Source organism: Zootoca vivipara, chromosome 8 (genome assembly GCF_965207765.1).
Source record: "Zootoca vivipara chromosome 8, rZooViv2.hap1.1, whole genome shotgun sequence".
NCBI lineage: Eukaryota > Metazoa > Chordata > Lepidosauria > Squamata > Lacertidae > Zootoca > Zootoca vivipara.
In genome coordinates, this window is record NC_142591.1 from 33,251,162 (window position 1) to 33,266,916 (window position 15,755).

General features: G+C 40.4%; 1 protein-coding gene across 3 annotated transcripts in view; it reads left to right on the forward strand.

Moving 5' to 3' along the window:
- The window catches only part of ZNF516 (zinc finger protein 516), a 118,272-nt gene that overhangs the window by 62,888 nt on the left and 39,629 nt on the right, over positions 1–15,755 (forward strand). The gene's annotated exons all lie outside the window — the stretch shown is intronic.

Consider the following 15,755-nt stretch of genomic DNA (forward strand, 5'->3'; position numbering starts at 1 on the left):
GCTTCTTTGATTCTAATCTGGGAAAAATATATCCATCTTTTTCTTCCCTTCAGTGGAAATTTTCTCTCCTAGCCCATAAATCTACAGTGGGTCAGGATTTCTATAAGAGCACAAAGAGACTGGATTCCCAAACGGTTTTGTGTTTTTGGTTCCTCAAGCACTGGATTTTTACACACACACTCACTGTATGTGAATGAAGTGCCTCATGACTCATGAACCATTGCTAGAAAAGTCACCTCACAAAGGGGAAAAAATATGTTTTGGGGCAAAAGAGGAAATGGGATTAATTCTTCCCATTTCCTTTATAATAAACTGTTTCGGGTGGTTTTATGTTGGAGGATTAAGGGGCAGAACAATCAGAAGTGGTCTTAATGAAGGGCATCGCCATCATGGATAATTCTAGTCTTCTCATTGTCACATATTCTTGTATTTAACTTACTGTTTTCTATTTGGCTAGTAGGAGCCTTTTGTTTCTTAGCAACCATCTGTTCATCCAGTTTATTCCCCCACCTGAAGTAATCCTTAGTTTAGCATCACAACTGATTACTGTTGAATTGATTATGGGATGACTGCCAGAAGAGGGCGGGTGAAGACATTTATTTACTTTCCTATTGAGGCATACCTGAAGTTCCTATGAATTTTCACGTTCTGACAGTATGGTTAATGTGAAATCAGAGCTATATTTTATAACATTCTTTTATTTTAGCTGGAATAAAAAGAGAACAGTACATTAGAGACTCACTTCTCATTTGTTTTCATGACAAAATTATTATGAGAAGAATCCTTGGAAAAGACCCTGATGTTGGGAAAGATTGAGGGCACTAGGAGAAGGGGACGACAGAGGATGAGATGGTTGGACAGTGTTCTCGAAGCTACGAACATGAGTTTGACCAAACTGCAGGAGGCAGTGCAAGACAGGAGTGCCTGGCGTGCTATGGTCCTTGGGGTCACGAAGAGTCGGACACGACTAAATGACTAAACAACAACAACAGCAATGTAATAATTTTTTTTTTAAAAAAATAAGTTTCTCCAAAAGGCTGAGTAAAAATCAAGCCCCAGTAAACCTTATTAAACCTAAAATCTCAACTGGAAATATATATGTTACATGTGAGCTGAAAGTTAATTGCATCCCTCTTTTCCTCAAATCAAAAGCTTTCATTATCTCAAGCAGTCTTATTCTCTCCAAGACAAAATTTTGGACTACGATCTGAGAGACCTGGTTCAAATACCTACTTGGCCATGGGGCTTACTGGGTCAGTCACTGTCTCTCAGCCTAATTTACCTCACGGGGTGGCTTTGAGAATAAAATGGGGAGGAGGAAAACCAGGTATGCCACTGTGAGCACATAATGGTAAATACATTAAATAAAAGAGATAAGCCATTTTCCAGAATGTTGGGCTTCTGTGGGGTTGACCTCAGTGACCGTGCTTCTGAGTCCCTGCTTTAAAGCAGAGACGTAACGGTACAAGTGCCTGCTAGATTTTCTGCTGTTTTAAGTTCAAACCCTCTTATGTGATTGGGGAAAATAGCAACTGTCACATTGAGGCAGCTTAATCTAGAACGAGGGACTGACTGGCTTTATCTACTGCTTTCTGGCAGCTAACTGTCATTAGGTCTGAGCCACCTGCTGTTTATGACCATTGGCCAAATACACTACACTACACATTTTTTTAGAGGCCTTGGTCAAATATATTCCTTAGGAGGACTAGAGTCTCAGTCTCTCTCTCTCTCTCTCCCTCTCTTTCGCTCCCTCTCTCCCCCCCCCACTTATATTCACCACCTCAAAGATTCTCTGAGCTATAAATGTATATTGTTCTCTTACAGTCTGTTACTACCCAGTTTTCTATTTAATAGAAAGTTGCAGGTCATTGTTTTTCAGGTTTTATGAAATCACGCCTCCCCAATTTACTGGCTTTTCTTCTTCCCTCAGCAATTTTTGTGTAGTTATTCAGGGTCCCATAACCTCCTTTGCCATTTCAAAGAGGGTTCAAGAATCGTGACATGTGCTTACAAGTTAAGAACAGTCATGCATGCCTGCTGTCAGAGGAAAAGGGAAACTATAGCTCTCCGGGTGCTGCTGGACTCCTCTATCAACCCTGACCATTGGCCATATTGTGGCTGATGGAAGTTGGTGTTGAACAATATCTCTATCACAGTAAAGCAGTTAGGAACATGAGTCCCCCCCCCCATATTTTCCTCTCCCAACTTCAGCTGATGGTCCCCTGGCTTTTGCATTTTATGGCTCATAGATGTCCCTGAGTATGCTTAGCCTTCAACACACTAGAGTTCTCTTTTATTTATTTGCTGAATAATATTTTTCTGCATGCCAGCAGAGTCCCCCAAGTACACAGAAACCATTAACTTTTTAATGGTCAGCCCTGTCTGTCTTTCCAGCTCAATAACTAAATTCTCTCTCTAACAGAAGGAGCAAACGAGAGCTGCAACAAAACGTCGTAGCAGATCCTATGTCCTAAAAGGAAGGTTCTTGCCAGGGTTCCAGTCTGGCCTTTTGGCCCAAGAAAGGCATTCCGCTCAATCCGCCCTCTTTTGTCTTTCCCGCCATTCTACGTTCTGTGGCTACTGAACATACTCAGTTCTCCTTGGGCTGCTTGATTTTTCATTCCTTAGAGTTTTTTAAAGGGAAAAAATGTGTATTAGTATGAATCTTGGAGTTCCCCCAAGCATGCTTATGTCCTCCTCTTCTTGTTTCTCAGTGAGTGCATTTTGGCTATACAGTGGTACCTCGGGTTACGACGCTTCAGATTACAGACTCCGCTAACCCAGAAATAGTACCTCAGGTTAAGAACATTACCTCAGGATGAGAACAGAAATTGTGTGCTGGTGGCACGGTGGCAATGGCAGGCCCCATTAGTTAAAGTGGTACCTCAGGTTAAGAACAGTTTCAGATTAAGAATGGACCTCTGGAACAAATAAAGTTCTTAACCTGAGATACCACTGTAGTCTTGTTGTCTCATATCACTGATTTTTCTGCTAGAAGGAGCAATCATTATAATATTTGATTACTGTAACTATTGAATAATTGTTAACATATACCATCAAGCTCTAAATGGCTGGTAGTCATTGATTTAATCTATAAAATGAGATTATTGTGGTTGTTGCTTTATATGCATTGTGTTGTTCAATTTGCATAACACTCTTCACCCTAAAATAACCCAAGTGCAATATGTTTATCCTGTATATACCTATAACAATAATCTAAGTATCAATGTAAATTTAGCATTTCTCGATATTTCTCTGAGAATGGAACCATGTTTATATTGATACTTAGATGTGAAATGCTTAACATTCTTTTGCCTGTAATAAGTGTTGTTTCCGAAATCTCCAGCTGTCTTTATATGCAAGACTTAAGCTCAAAGCTAAAAGGAGCTGTAAAAAGGGCTGCCTTTTCACTAGACTAATACTAAAAGCAGACTTTGCGCTCTTTAAAGTTAAATAAAATGTTTGTATTTTAAAACAGGCAGCTGAATTTTAATGTTTTGCCTGAAGACAAAGTTGAAAAATGATTCTGCAAAAAACCACTATTCTAGCCTGACTTGTAGTCTGTATCTATGGAATGTAATCCACTTGCCCCGACAGACGTATCTAATATAAGCAAAGAAGGAAAGGAACATCTGAGCTTCAGCTCTTTTCTGGTCTGTCTGTCTGCCTGGCTGTCAGTTTACAGTATATTTTAGGTGGCTTTTATTGTGTCCAGTTGCAATCTACCCATAATTAATTACACACAATTATGCATTTATTTTCTTCTGCACCCAATTTTATTTGTGTTGGGAGTTTTGCTAGTGTCAACCCTCTGACCTATGCAATTTCAGTGTTTGGAATTTGGACAATCTAAATGTTTGCTCTCTGTTTTGAAAACTGTCGAAAATTCAGACTAGGTTCCCAGCCAGTGTAGTGGGAAAAGAATCCTAGTTGTTTTCCTTCACATTCTTGATCAAAACATCACCTTGTTACAAAATGTCCACTGTGCTTTGCATATACTGTAACATAGCCTTATTTTCCTCATAGACAGTTTTTTGTTTTTTGTTTGGTGTGGGCACTAAATTGTTGTCTTCCTTTGAAGATGCAAATTTTGATCCAGCCTCTGTAAGAGAGTTGCACAAGATATATGCTCCATTGATTATGTGGGGGTTAGGAGAAGGGTTAGCTAACACTGCTCTTCCTTCATAATACACAACAGAAATATTGTGCATTGTATTTCTGATATGTGGCAAGCTTTTATGCCCTCCCGTAGCTCCTCTCAGCACTTCTTCCTCAGAACTTGCCAAAAGGCTTGTCTGAATGCTCCAGTGCAGTCTAGTTGTCGCAAGAAGTATTAGGCAATGCAATTTTTTTATTCAAACATTTTGCTTCAGTGATGCCGACTTCCCTGAGATATTGTTCTAATATCGTAACCCGCATGCCTCTAAATTTGTAGCACTGCTGCAACGTGGATGCTTTCAGTCACTGCTCAAGATACTGTCATCTTTAATTCTCTGACTGTGAATTTTAAATGCATTGTAATAGCTACAGATGATTGCTGGCAGTTGGGAAAAAAATTCTCCCTGGCATTATCCTTTGATGCCTGTCAGTTTCTAACTTATGTTGTCACTTCTTGCCCAGAGAATAAAAAGATAACTGGTCAAACAAGTTAACCAGGTTGCTATCATTTACATTAATCATAAATGTCATCTAGGCTGTTCTCGCAGATTTCAATTACAGCATAATCTGCTATCATTTAAAGTATTATGACTTCCCAATCTGTATCTCATTAGCCCATTTCTGGTGAATCTTATTCAGCTTACAAGCTACAGGTATATAGTTGAAGATATAATGTATGCTGCAGAGTGTAAGCAGCAGTTCACTCAAGCTCTGCAACTGATGAATAAGTAGTTTTTAAAAAATGACGCTTGAATTGAGGTTGAGGAAGCTGTGTTGCTTTGTTCTGCACAAGGAGTGTCCTTGGCTTTTGTATGTTTATAAACTTCCTTATATGTCCTCCCTAGTTTTGGTGGCATGGAAAGTAACACTGAGATGTAAAGCACACGTTGCAGATTACTGTTCAATTCTATTCATCATCTCACATCTTTATGCCCTATATTTCTTTGGTCATGGAGCTCGATAGTTCAGGACCACAATGCCTCATGGACTGCCTCTCCCCATATGAACTGACTTCGACTCTGTGATCAAGAACTGAGGCCCTTCTTTGTGTGCCTCCTCCATGATGAGGGGTCTGGAGGATGGCAACGTGAGAACGGGTCTTTTCTGCAGTGGCTCCCCATTTGAGGAATGTTCTTCCAGAGAGTTCATCCGGCCCCTGCATTATATATCTTAAGGCGCCAGGCGAAAACATTCCTTTTCAACCAAGTCTTTGTTTGATTAATATTCAATGTCCTTTTAAATGTGTTTGTGCCAGGGTGATGTGTGTTATTGTTTGGTTTTCATTTAATTTTTTTTTTATTTTGTGCTTTTGTCCTGTGTTTTTCTGTTGTGAATTACCCTGAGATCTTCGGATGAAGGGTGGTATATAAATAAAATAAATAAAATAAAAATACACGTAGCTCCCAGGTGGTCACCCATCCACTAAACGGACCCATCCCTGCTTAGCTTCAGCAAGGCAGTGACCTCATATGCCTTCAGACCATACACTGGCCACTTGACTACTCATTATTCCCAAGTGTAGCTTCTCCCCGCTCACTTTCTTTCAATGTGCAAAGGGATAAAATAGCAAGACTTTTTGTTCTGGTGCCTTTCTTCATTTCCCCCCAGTTTCTGTCTGGTTGCTGCTTTGCTTCCATGGTAGCGATAAGGGAAACAACTATATTGCTCTTGGTATTTTGTGAAGTGATTATATCTGTGCAGACAGAAAACACCTACCGCATTTTCTTTGGCAAAGAAATATCATGTTGCTGTTCTTAGCTCAGTGCTTAATCTGAATCTAAAGATCAGCTTTGAAAGTCCTATTCTTGCCTTAAAGAACAGATTAGCTAGATAGCAGGAAAATATTTTGCTGTTCCTAGTGAGTGAATAATCTGCCTTTATTGCTATAATCTGACTTTATTGTTTGTGAGAGCAAACAGGCACTGTTCTTGAAAAAAATAATTTTAACTGTGATGAGATGATAGCAAAATAACTTTCAGTGACATTTAGAAATTTCACCCATTTATTGTCTATGTCAGTATGAGCAGATGTCAGTAGATCCAACCTTTTTTTCCTTTTTTCCCTTTTTTCGTAGAACCCCAAGATCTACCAAGCAGAGTTAGACATGCAGTTAGTAGGATTAAAGAACAGGGTGAATCTAAGCACATCATGACCATAGAAATTTATTTGACGTAGCATAACTGAACTGGGTCCTTTGGCACACAAGTCCTGGTTAGCTTTCTTCATTCCAGGAGCCTAGTTTGGGTGGGAAGGGCAAAACGTTCCGTGCTTGCACAACTTCACCTCATTTAGATGGTATAGAGAATTGGAGCTGGGTGTCACACACAGATTGATGAAGTGACTTCACCCAGTGGCTTCATTTAGATGTTAAACAGTATCAGGGACAAGATTAACCCCACCTTAAGTGCCATGGAGCCAAATGGATGTTCTTCAGTTCTCTGGAACCATCTTGTGGATGGGAATAGCACCACCGAAAATGGTACCCGCATCTCCAAATACACAAAGCTGTGTCTAGACATGCTTTTCAGTGGCCGTCCTTGTCTTCTTCCTTTTATGGCAGCAAGATTTTTTTTTAAGATAGAGTTTCCCTTCTCTTTACAACAAAATAGCAATCAAATTAGTAAAGACTGAGTATGAGAGAATATTTGTGTAAAGTGTGGGGGGGTGGGGGGGGTGGTGTGTATGTGTATGAAGTTTTTATTTAGCTTTGATCCATTTTTTCTGCATTACACTTTCTGTGCAGAAGGCATTCTGTATCTATATTGACTGACCAAAGTCCTCAGCCCATTTTAGTCTTGAGCAAGAAAGAAGCATTAGTAGATAACATATTGGGCTGTATCCATTGTTTTTGGTCTGCTAGCGCAAGGGCTTTTGTGTTGTCCAATGGGCGAGTCTTCAGGTTGTGCAACAGAGGAATCTAACACAACAGTTGCACCAGCAGAAACCCATTGCACAATCTATTGTGCGAAAGGTCACCAGCAAGCAGCTTTTGCATTTTCTTGCACAAGAACATTTTGCCAGCACAACACATTTTGCCGTTGGACCAGGTATATCGCTAAGTGACTTTAACTCAGAGCTACATTGGATGCAACCTATTACTTTCTTACACACATCAGAGAGTAATTTTAGTTGCTTTTGTACCCTCCCCCTTCCAACTTTCTGTACTGCCTTTAAGAACCTAGCTAACAAATTGGTTACATGTGTGAGCGTTTCCTTATACACTTGTCCACAGTAATCACATTTACAAGGTAGAAAACAGCATCCTTTTGATATTTACAAAACAAACCATAGTATAGTGGCTCTTAGATGGAAAGCCGTTGACAGGACGTTCCATATTGGTGACACAACCAATGGAAAATATATGCTTGATCTATGATGGTGGTGGGCCCAGTGGACTTAGGCAGGTTGATTCCCGAAGGCATCATGATGGGCATGCAGACAGTGTAGATCTTAAAACTGGTGGGATGTGTTCCCAGCAGCCAAGTGAGGTCAAAATCTTGCCTGTTTATCTTCAACTAGCTTCCAAGTCGTAAGCTCATGTGCAATACATTGTAGTACTGTATAAACAAGGTGTTCCCAGAGCATGGTCCTTGTTGCCAGACTGTCCAGGAGAGGCATACTGGCCTAGAAAACACCCTGTGCCACTGAGGACACCTATACCTCAAATGCCAAGGGTGGATCAAGAATTACTCCAAAGCCATGAACCTGATTTTTCAGCAAAACAAGCTGAATTTCCCTTCTCCGGGCCAGGGAGTAATTTCCCCACCACCACGCCCCCATTACACCATTTCTCAGCAAGGAGTGTATCTGGGATCCTTGCTGCTCTTTGCAGTTCTACCGCCGGTAGAAACCACTGCAAAGCTTTTAACAGATTTTTAAAATAGAAAGACTGATGCAACTCTCTGCCACCTTGTATTTATTATGGCGCATCTCCCATCCCTCTGCCTTCTTAACAGAAATGTCCCTTGATCCAAGAAGCCTACCGGGGGAAAAAAATCTTTGGGGAGGGCATTTTTACAGGCCTACAAAGTATCTCAAAACAACAACAACCCTGGTCTGAATACTTCAGCTCAGCACAAGAATCAGGGGTCTGTTGGCGATGTGTTGCTAGGAAATCCAAACAGGAGGAAGGGAAAACTCTCATGGGAGTAATATGGAGATACAAGTGATTTAGCTGTAGAGAGGATTCCCTTGAGCTTCTTCTAGACATTGTAAGTTGCGCAAAATACATGATGTGTGCATGGAGATTTTTATTTTTATTTGGTAAAGGATCTTAATCTGTTTTATGGTATGCATCTCCCCCCCCCTTTATTCTTTATAATAACACTTCCTGAGTGTCCCTGAGTGCTATGATGTTTTTGCAGTAAATGGGGCAAGAGAGAAACAGGCACCATTGCACAGGGCGATTTCACAGTCGTCCATTATTGATTATTTTCCTCTCCCATTTTCTTCCCAGGCCCTTGCCCTCAAACCTGTCAGGTGTCTAAAACTTTCAAAGGCAGCAGCAACACTTCCTTCACTCAAAAATCAAACCTGTTACTTATTTATGCTCAGTAATCTTCCTTTCTTTTTCTTGCTTTGTTCTTTTCTTTTCTTTTCTTTTTTAAACTTCGAGGGGACTGGCCAAATAATACAACTTGTTAGTTTTGCTTGGATATTCTTTAGCACATCATTATTTTGTACAATATTTCTAATTAAACTATGATGTCAGCTGTAATTTTCTGAACTGCTTAACTGAGAAAGAGGGTGGAGGTTGAACGAGGCTGGAGGTTTGCTCATTTGGAATACAGTAAGAATGTTTCTCTTGCTTAAGGTTAGATTGAAAATACATTTCAAGGATATTTTTGTGTAGTTTGGGTTTCACGAATTTGTTCTAGGCTTTGGAGAATTAAAATGGAGAAATATTAAATTAGGGAGTGTTACATTAGGAAACAATAGCTGGAATATATGTTTTTTTTTTACTTTTGAATTAATTTGTTGCTTTTTTCCAAGATAGTAGCAGGTTCCTTCTAGTTGCCACTTATTGGTCAAAGCTTGACATACTTTCAATTGTGTTTCCATGCAATTTAGGACCACACACCATGCAAAGGGAAATGTTGCAATTTGGATTATAAATTGTGAATAGGTGCCATCTAGTGGTTTCTTGGGTACAGTGCAGTTCCAGCTGAATAAATTTGAGGCAGCTGCCCTCTGAATGAATGTCAGTGTCTTATTGTATTACATTCTTAACAAAGATTGCTTATATTCTGAATTTTTTCTTCTGCAGAGGCGTGCACTGGAGACATTTAGCATTTTTTTCAAAAAAAGGAAAAGCTTATCATAAAAGGGGTACTACTTTTAAAATAGAAATTAATTGTTAACTTCCTTGATATTTTTAAATGGTAATAAACTGTTTCAGTGCATACACACAATTACCAAAATGCACAGCCAGGCTTTTTACGAGGTCACATTTCTCTAGTGTGTTGTATCAATGATTTCTTTGTACTCTGCAGCAATATACTGAAACATAATGCCACAAAGAATCTTACATACATAGGATTCCTAGGTTTTTTATTTATGTCAGACTTCTAGCAACAAATACATTGCGTTTTAAGATTTGCACACTATTAGTCCCACAAAGGAATCTGGGCATCGTGCAACTTTTTATTAGTTAATTGCAGCTGTTTATGAGCCATAGCAACAGCAGTAAAAATTCTGTGCACACTCTGAAAATCACTTTCAGGAACAGGAAAATACTTGGTGTATAGCAGATCCTTCATCATGAAGTTTTACAAAAGTTTTATGTTCAGAAAGGAAGCCATTAGAAGTGTTGCTTGATAACAATTTGGAAGGGGAATTGCAGAAAACTTTTGGTGCATTTGTAAAGTTGGTTTTTATGCTTATACACATAGAAAATTGCAGATGTTATTATAAATGGAAATTCTTACATCACAATCAGGACATGAGGTATGGACTTCACAAACTACAAGATTCAAGCTCATATTAGTGAATACAGTCGTCGTGGGTGGAAATCGAACAAACATAACACTAACATTTTTGTGTAATGATATCAGGCAAGTGTAACTTGTACTTAAAGCAATCCCAAAATGCCACCTGAATCTTTCTCACATATTGTTGGCCTGGTTCAATGAGTGGGTTTCTGGACCGATGATTGTTAAAACCTAACTTCATGGTTTAACATGGTTTAATCATGAACTGTAACCAAGGCTTGTTCTGTGGTTCACAGCTCATGGTTTGTCCTTGTGTTTACCTTTACCGTTGTACCTTGGAAGTTGAATGGAATCTGTTCCGGAAGTCCGTTCAACTTCCAAAACGTTTGAAAACCAAATCGTGGCTTCTGATTGGCTGCAGGAAGCTCCAGTAGCAAATCAGAAGCTGCGGAAGCCCAGTCGGATGTTCAGGTTCCAAAAGAACATTCACAAACTGGAACACACTTCTGGGTTTGTGGCATTCAGGAGTCAAAACGTCCAAGTTCCAGGGCATATTAGATCCAAGGTATGACTGCATACAGTATCTTTTGGAATATCTGCAGCAGACCTTGAAGAAGCTGACACCTAAACAAGCTGAGTGATTTATGGAGACCAGCCTACACAACGGGAAGAGTGTCAGTTGTGGGTTCTGCCAGGCTTGTCTGCCTCCAGACCTTTTCTCACCAGAATTGCAGCCTTGCTTCTAAAAATGTGGTCTAGACACTAAAACCTGGTAGTTTGAGCTAAAGAGAGGTACAAGAAAGTCTTATAATCACTTAAATACAGTGGGATGGTATGCCGTCCCATTTCTCTTCATGTAGCCCTAAAACACCCGAGTTATTTGCTGTGGATGTAAAACCACCCCAGGTTGTGAAATGTCAACTGAAGCCAGCCCAGAGCTATTGCTGAAGCTGAGAAAGAAACAGAGAGAGACTGCAGAGACTGGAAAGGCACTTAGGTAAACAGCTTCACCATCCTTTGAAGCCTAAGTCTGTAGAGAAGTTGGGACCCACAGAGAGACATGGCCTAAAGTGAAGTGAATGGGTGGACGAGATGGTTATCAAAATATGGTGCCACAAAAGAAAAGGAAGACTTGTTGTTTTCCCTTGGGGTGGGGGGAAAGCTTTCTGTTTGGCAATAGACAACCCACTGCACACACGAACACATGCAGAATATTATAATTTCTCCAGTAAGAACCTCGCAGTGGCTGGACAGAGGAAGGGGTTTGGTACCAAGTACAGTGCTACCTCGGGTTAAGAACTTAATTCGTTCCGGAGCTCCGTTCTTAACCTGAAACTGTTCTTAACCTGAAGCACCACTTTAGCTAATGGGGCCTCCTGCTGCCACCGCCATGCGATTTCTGTTCTCATCCTGAAGCAAAGTTCTTAACCCGGGGTACTATTTCTGGGTTAGCAGAGTCTGTAACCTGAAGCGTCTGTAACCTGAAGCGTCTGTAACCCAAGGTACCACGGTAGTGAGGTGGTCATTGCTAGTTTGGCACTCCTACTGGTGCACCTGTGTGGCCCTTGCCTAGCCACGCCATGCCCCAGCCTGGTTTTGGGAAGTGGCAGCATTGCTAGAATTGAGGAAGCAGGTTCAGCAACTCGTCTAATGTCCACCTGCTTAGCTGGCCCTCCGCTACAAGAGTTTGCTTTGTAAAATAATTGTGCAGAAGGGGACCTGGCCTCACAATGAAAGGAGTGCACACAATGGGTGGCAGTTTTACTCAGAGTATGCCTATTGAAATGAATGACTGTGGCTAAGTTAAGTCTATTCATTTCAGTGGGTCTGCTGTGAGTAAAACCTAGCTGAATATCTGGAAACCTTTTCAACTGTATGCCATGAGCGATATTAGCTCACATTTGTTAAAGGTTTTAACTTCATTTTTGAAATTTCATTTAATGACTGATTGCTGAGCCATTATTTCAGAATGTGAGTGTTCTCATTCAGATTTGTAAACAAATCTGTCTTAATTTGAAATGAAACTATCCTCCTCCCCCATTTTGAGTACTGCTTAAACATTCCCTCTAGAGTAGACCTTCTCTCTGTAGAAATGTTAATTTTCTTCTACCTCAGCACTTTTGTCCAGCATAAATAGTCACCTACTTTAGATTGAAATCACTTGAGATTACAGTACTGTACTGGTGAACCTGTTTGGTAAATGTGGCTCTCATCAACTTCCTGCTTACTTATGTTCCTAACTGTTCTTTTCTATTTTTAAATTTGCTTACAGGTGCTCTGTTCGTATTTCTTCACTTGTGTACTTAAAAAAGAAAGAAAAGCAGCTCATGTGACTTGAAGGTGGAATATATTTCCAGAGCAAAAAGTGATCTAACACCTGAATTTCACTGGGTTCCTTTTCTTTGGGAATCTGAAATCATCTCGTACTTTCAAAATATACATATGAAAACATTCTACATTGCCATTATATTGCAGATGAGAGCACTAGCATAGTATGGGCATAGTAATAATACGTTCTGTTTATCCCAGTGTGATCATTTGCTATATAACACTTCTAAGCCATGATGCCAGAGGAGTAATAAAATAGCCACAGCTTCTTTGGACAGCACCTGACAGTACAAAATAGAGCCATTTTGCAGATGGAGTGAAGATTCTGAATTGTGAAGCTCAACAGCATTTAGCTACCTTTCCTAGAAATAAATTTAGCATGGCCAGAGTGGCTCAGACAAGGTGATAGTGCTAGGAACACACAGCATAATTTATACAAAGCAGTGTAAATTAAGTGCCCACATAGACCTGGATTGCTTACTTTCCAGAAACATTGGATGATACACTTCTGACTAATACAAAACGCAGCGATGATTACCCAGTGGGACAGTATATGAGTTGCCACTTAAAACTTGCATGAACACAGGCAAGTTGATGATGAAACAAAACAGATTGAAGCAGCCTGGGTGACTGCATTTTATTTATGTACTTTTTTAGTAACTACTTCCTTGTTAATTTATTTAAATCAATGTTCACGTGGCTTTCATAAAGATAATGTGGCAAGTTTATAAGGGGCAAAATACAGTCATACCTCGGTTTAAGTACGCTTCGGTTTGAGTACTTTCAGTTTAAGTACTCCGCGGACCTGTCTGGAACGGATTAATCCCCTTTCCATTACTTTCAATGGGAAAGTATGCTTCAGTTTAAGTACTCCGCGGACTGTCTGGAAAGGATTAATCCACTTTCCATGACTTTCAATGGGAAAGTTCGCTTCAGGTTAAGTACGCTTCAGTTTAAGTACAGACTTCCGGAACCAATTGTGTACTTAAACTGAGGTACCACTGTATATGTAGTGGCATCTCATTGACTCAGTCCCATTCTTTTTCACTCAAACTCTATTCCAGTACATGCAAAAACCCGCTTCAGAATGCAGTGGATTCCCAGGAAATACACAACATTTTTCACGTATATTGTGTTTAGTGCTGAAGGCATCAGAACTTTCCTGATGGAGAAGGGTAGAGCACATGTATTGTATTTTTATTTTATTTTTTAAGTTTCAGATTCAATTGTTGGCACCTTGAAGAAGGGCTGAGAAAGATAGAAACACAGCAGAGATGTGCAGCTAGCTAGTTTCTTGTGCTCTCTAATGTTTAAATGATTAGCGGTACAATCTAAAAGTTTTGCACCATTTGTGAAAGTAAAATGCTGTGAAAATAAAAGCACACATTTGTCACAATGATTTTCTTCTACCCATCTTAGCAAGTGGGTTAGGAATAGAAAAAAAAAGCTTTGATGTTCTCTCTTTTTCTCCTCCCTCCAGAATGAAAACTTCCACTTTGAGCCAGGCTGTGGCAGTATGCTTCAGCCTTTTCTTTGTGCTTTCCAAAACAGCCTCACTCTCCCCCTCCCTCCTACTATTCCCAGCCAGAATCCTTGGGAAGAATCCTGCATGTAGCATAACCCATCACTGAAATCTTTGAATTATACCCTTTCCCATCTACAGTACTGAAATGAATGTACTTTTGCATAAGTCCCTACGACTCACCAGTGTGCAGTAGAATCAATACTACTGCATGTGGATGAATTTATTTTAGGGGTGGTGTTTTTTAAAAAAAGGAATTGGGATATCTCTGAAAAAGACCGGATGGCAGAAATTCAGATTGCTCTTGTTTTCATTCACTCGAACATTAGTGCTGTTGTTATTATTATTATTATTATTAAAAATCTTTCCGGTGGGTGATTTGTGAAATGAATGTTGCCTTCCACTTTTAGAACAAATCTGATGTGACATTTTGGTATTGATTAGTGTCTCCTTTTCTCCCCCCCCCATCATTCCTTTCCTCTTTAGGCTTTATTCATTCTCCTGGTGATCTTGAACTCTTTTGGCTTCTTTGTCTTTTTAAAATAAACTAAATACTTTTTTATGAATTCCGGGAAAATGCACTACCCTTTTCTAAGGAAAAAAGTTGTTTGTTCACGTGCTGTTTTCCTCTGTGATTTCCAAAGTGTTAAGCAGAAAGTGATTCTTTCCCCTTTTGTGAGCTTTAAAATCCAGGCCCCAATTTGAAAGCATTATAATGAGATGGAAACTTTTAAAGGTCAGTGCACCCAGAAGTGGAACCCTCCCCTGCTTCAAGGAGGATTCTCTCATAGATTTGTTGTCCCATTGACTCTTAAAGGAGCTTATTGAAGATGCCAGTAAAGCCTCTCCTCCTTCCAGAGGGGAGGAGTTGTGAGCATTTCAGCCCCTTGCAACAGCTGTCCCGGCTGCCGTGCCGCCCTCCCCGCAGCCAGCTAATAGGGCTGTCTCAGGGGGTGGTGTTTAGCCGCACTTAAGTAGCCGTGGCAGCCCTCAGCCCTCATTGTGCTCCGGATTTTGTCGGATCTCCTGCCCACCCACTCTTTAGGTCATTTCTATGCCTTTGACCTTGCTATGGACTCCGGTCAGCTGCCTTGGTTGCCCAGGGAGCCTGGTAGGGATTTTATCCATTTGGCAAATTGGCACCAGCTTCTTGGTTTTCGCCTACCTCATAGCAAATCGTCACAACTTTTCTGGTATTGGCGGTTAGGCATTGGAATATGTGTGGTGTATCGGAGGGCAGGTTCTGGCCATCGCCTACCCCTCCCACTTATTGGGTATTCCGTTAAAGGAACCCGGCAGTCGTGAATCCTGTCTGACGTCATGCTGGTGGCTAGGGCCATGGCACGATCCCCGATGACATCAGGGGGAGCTTCCAGTTGTATTTGCATCAACAAACTCCACCTTCTGGTTGTTAACCCTTGAATGACTCCCCACTGAGTGGGGTGGAGTCATGTATAGTTTGTTTGATCCAATGCCTAAGCCAATACCATTCACATGCTGTAACCAATAAAAGTTGTGGCCTTTTTTGGCCCATTAACCTAAATACATTGTGTTCTCGTGTCTTTCTTCAAGCGGGTGGCGGGTTCTCGACTCACAAATAGCTGATGTCTTTGGCAATCTCAGTAACGCTGTCACCAGGACTGTTTCATAGTAGGTCTTGAAAGCGGTTTGCTACTTGGTTGTCTTTTTTTTCTTTTTTTATGCCACACATAGTTATCATTGTTTTTCCTCAGTTCTTGTGCAAAGAGGAAAATGGAGGAAGCTGGGATGAAAGGAAACAGGAAATGGAACTGTATACAGTATTTAGTCAACCTTTA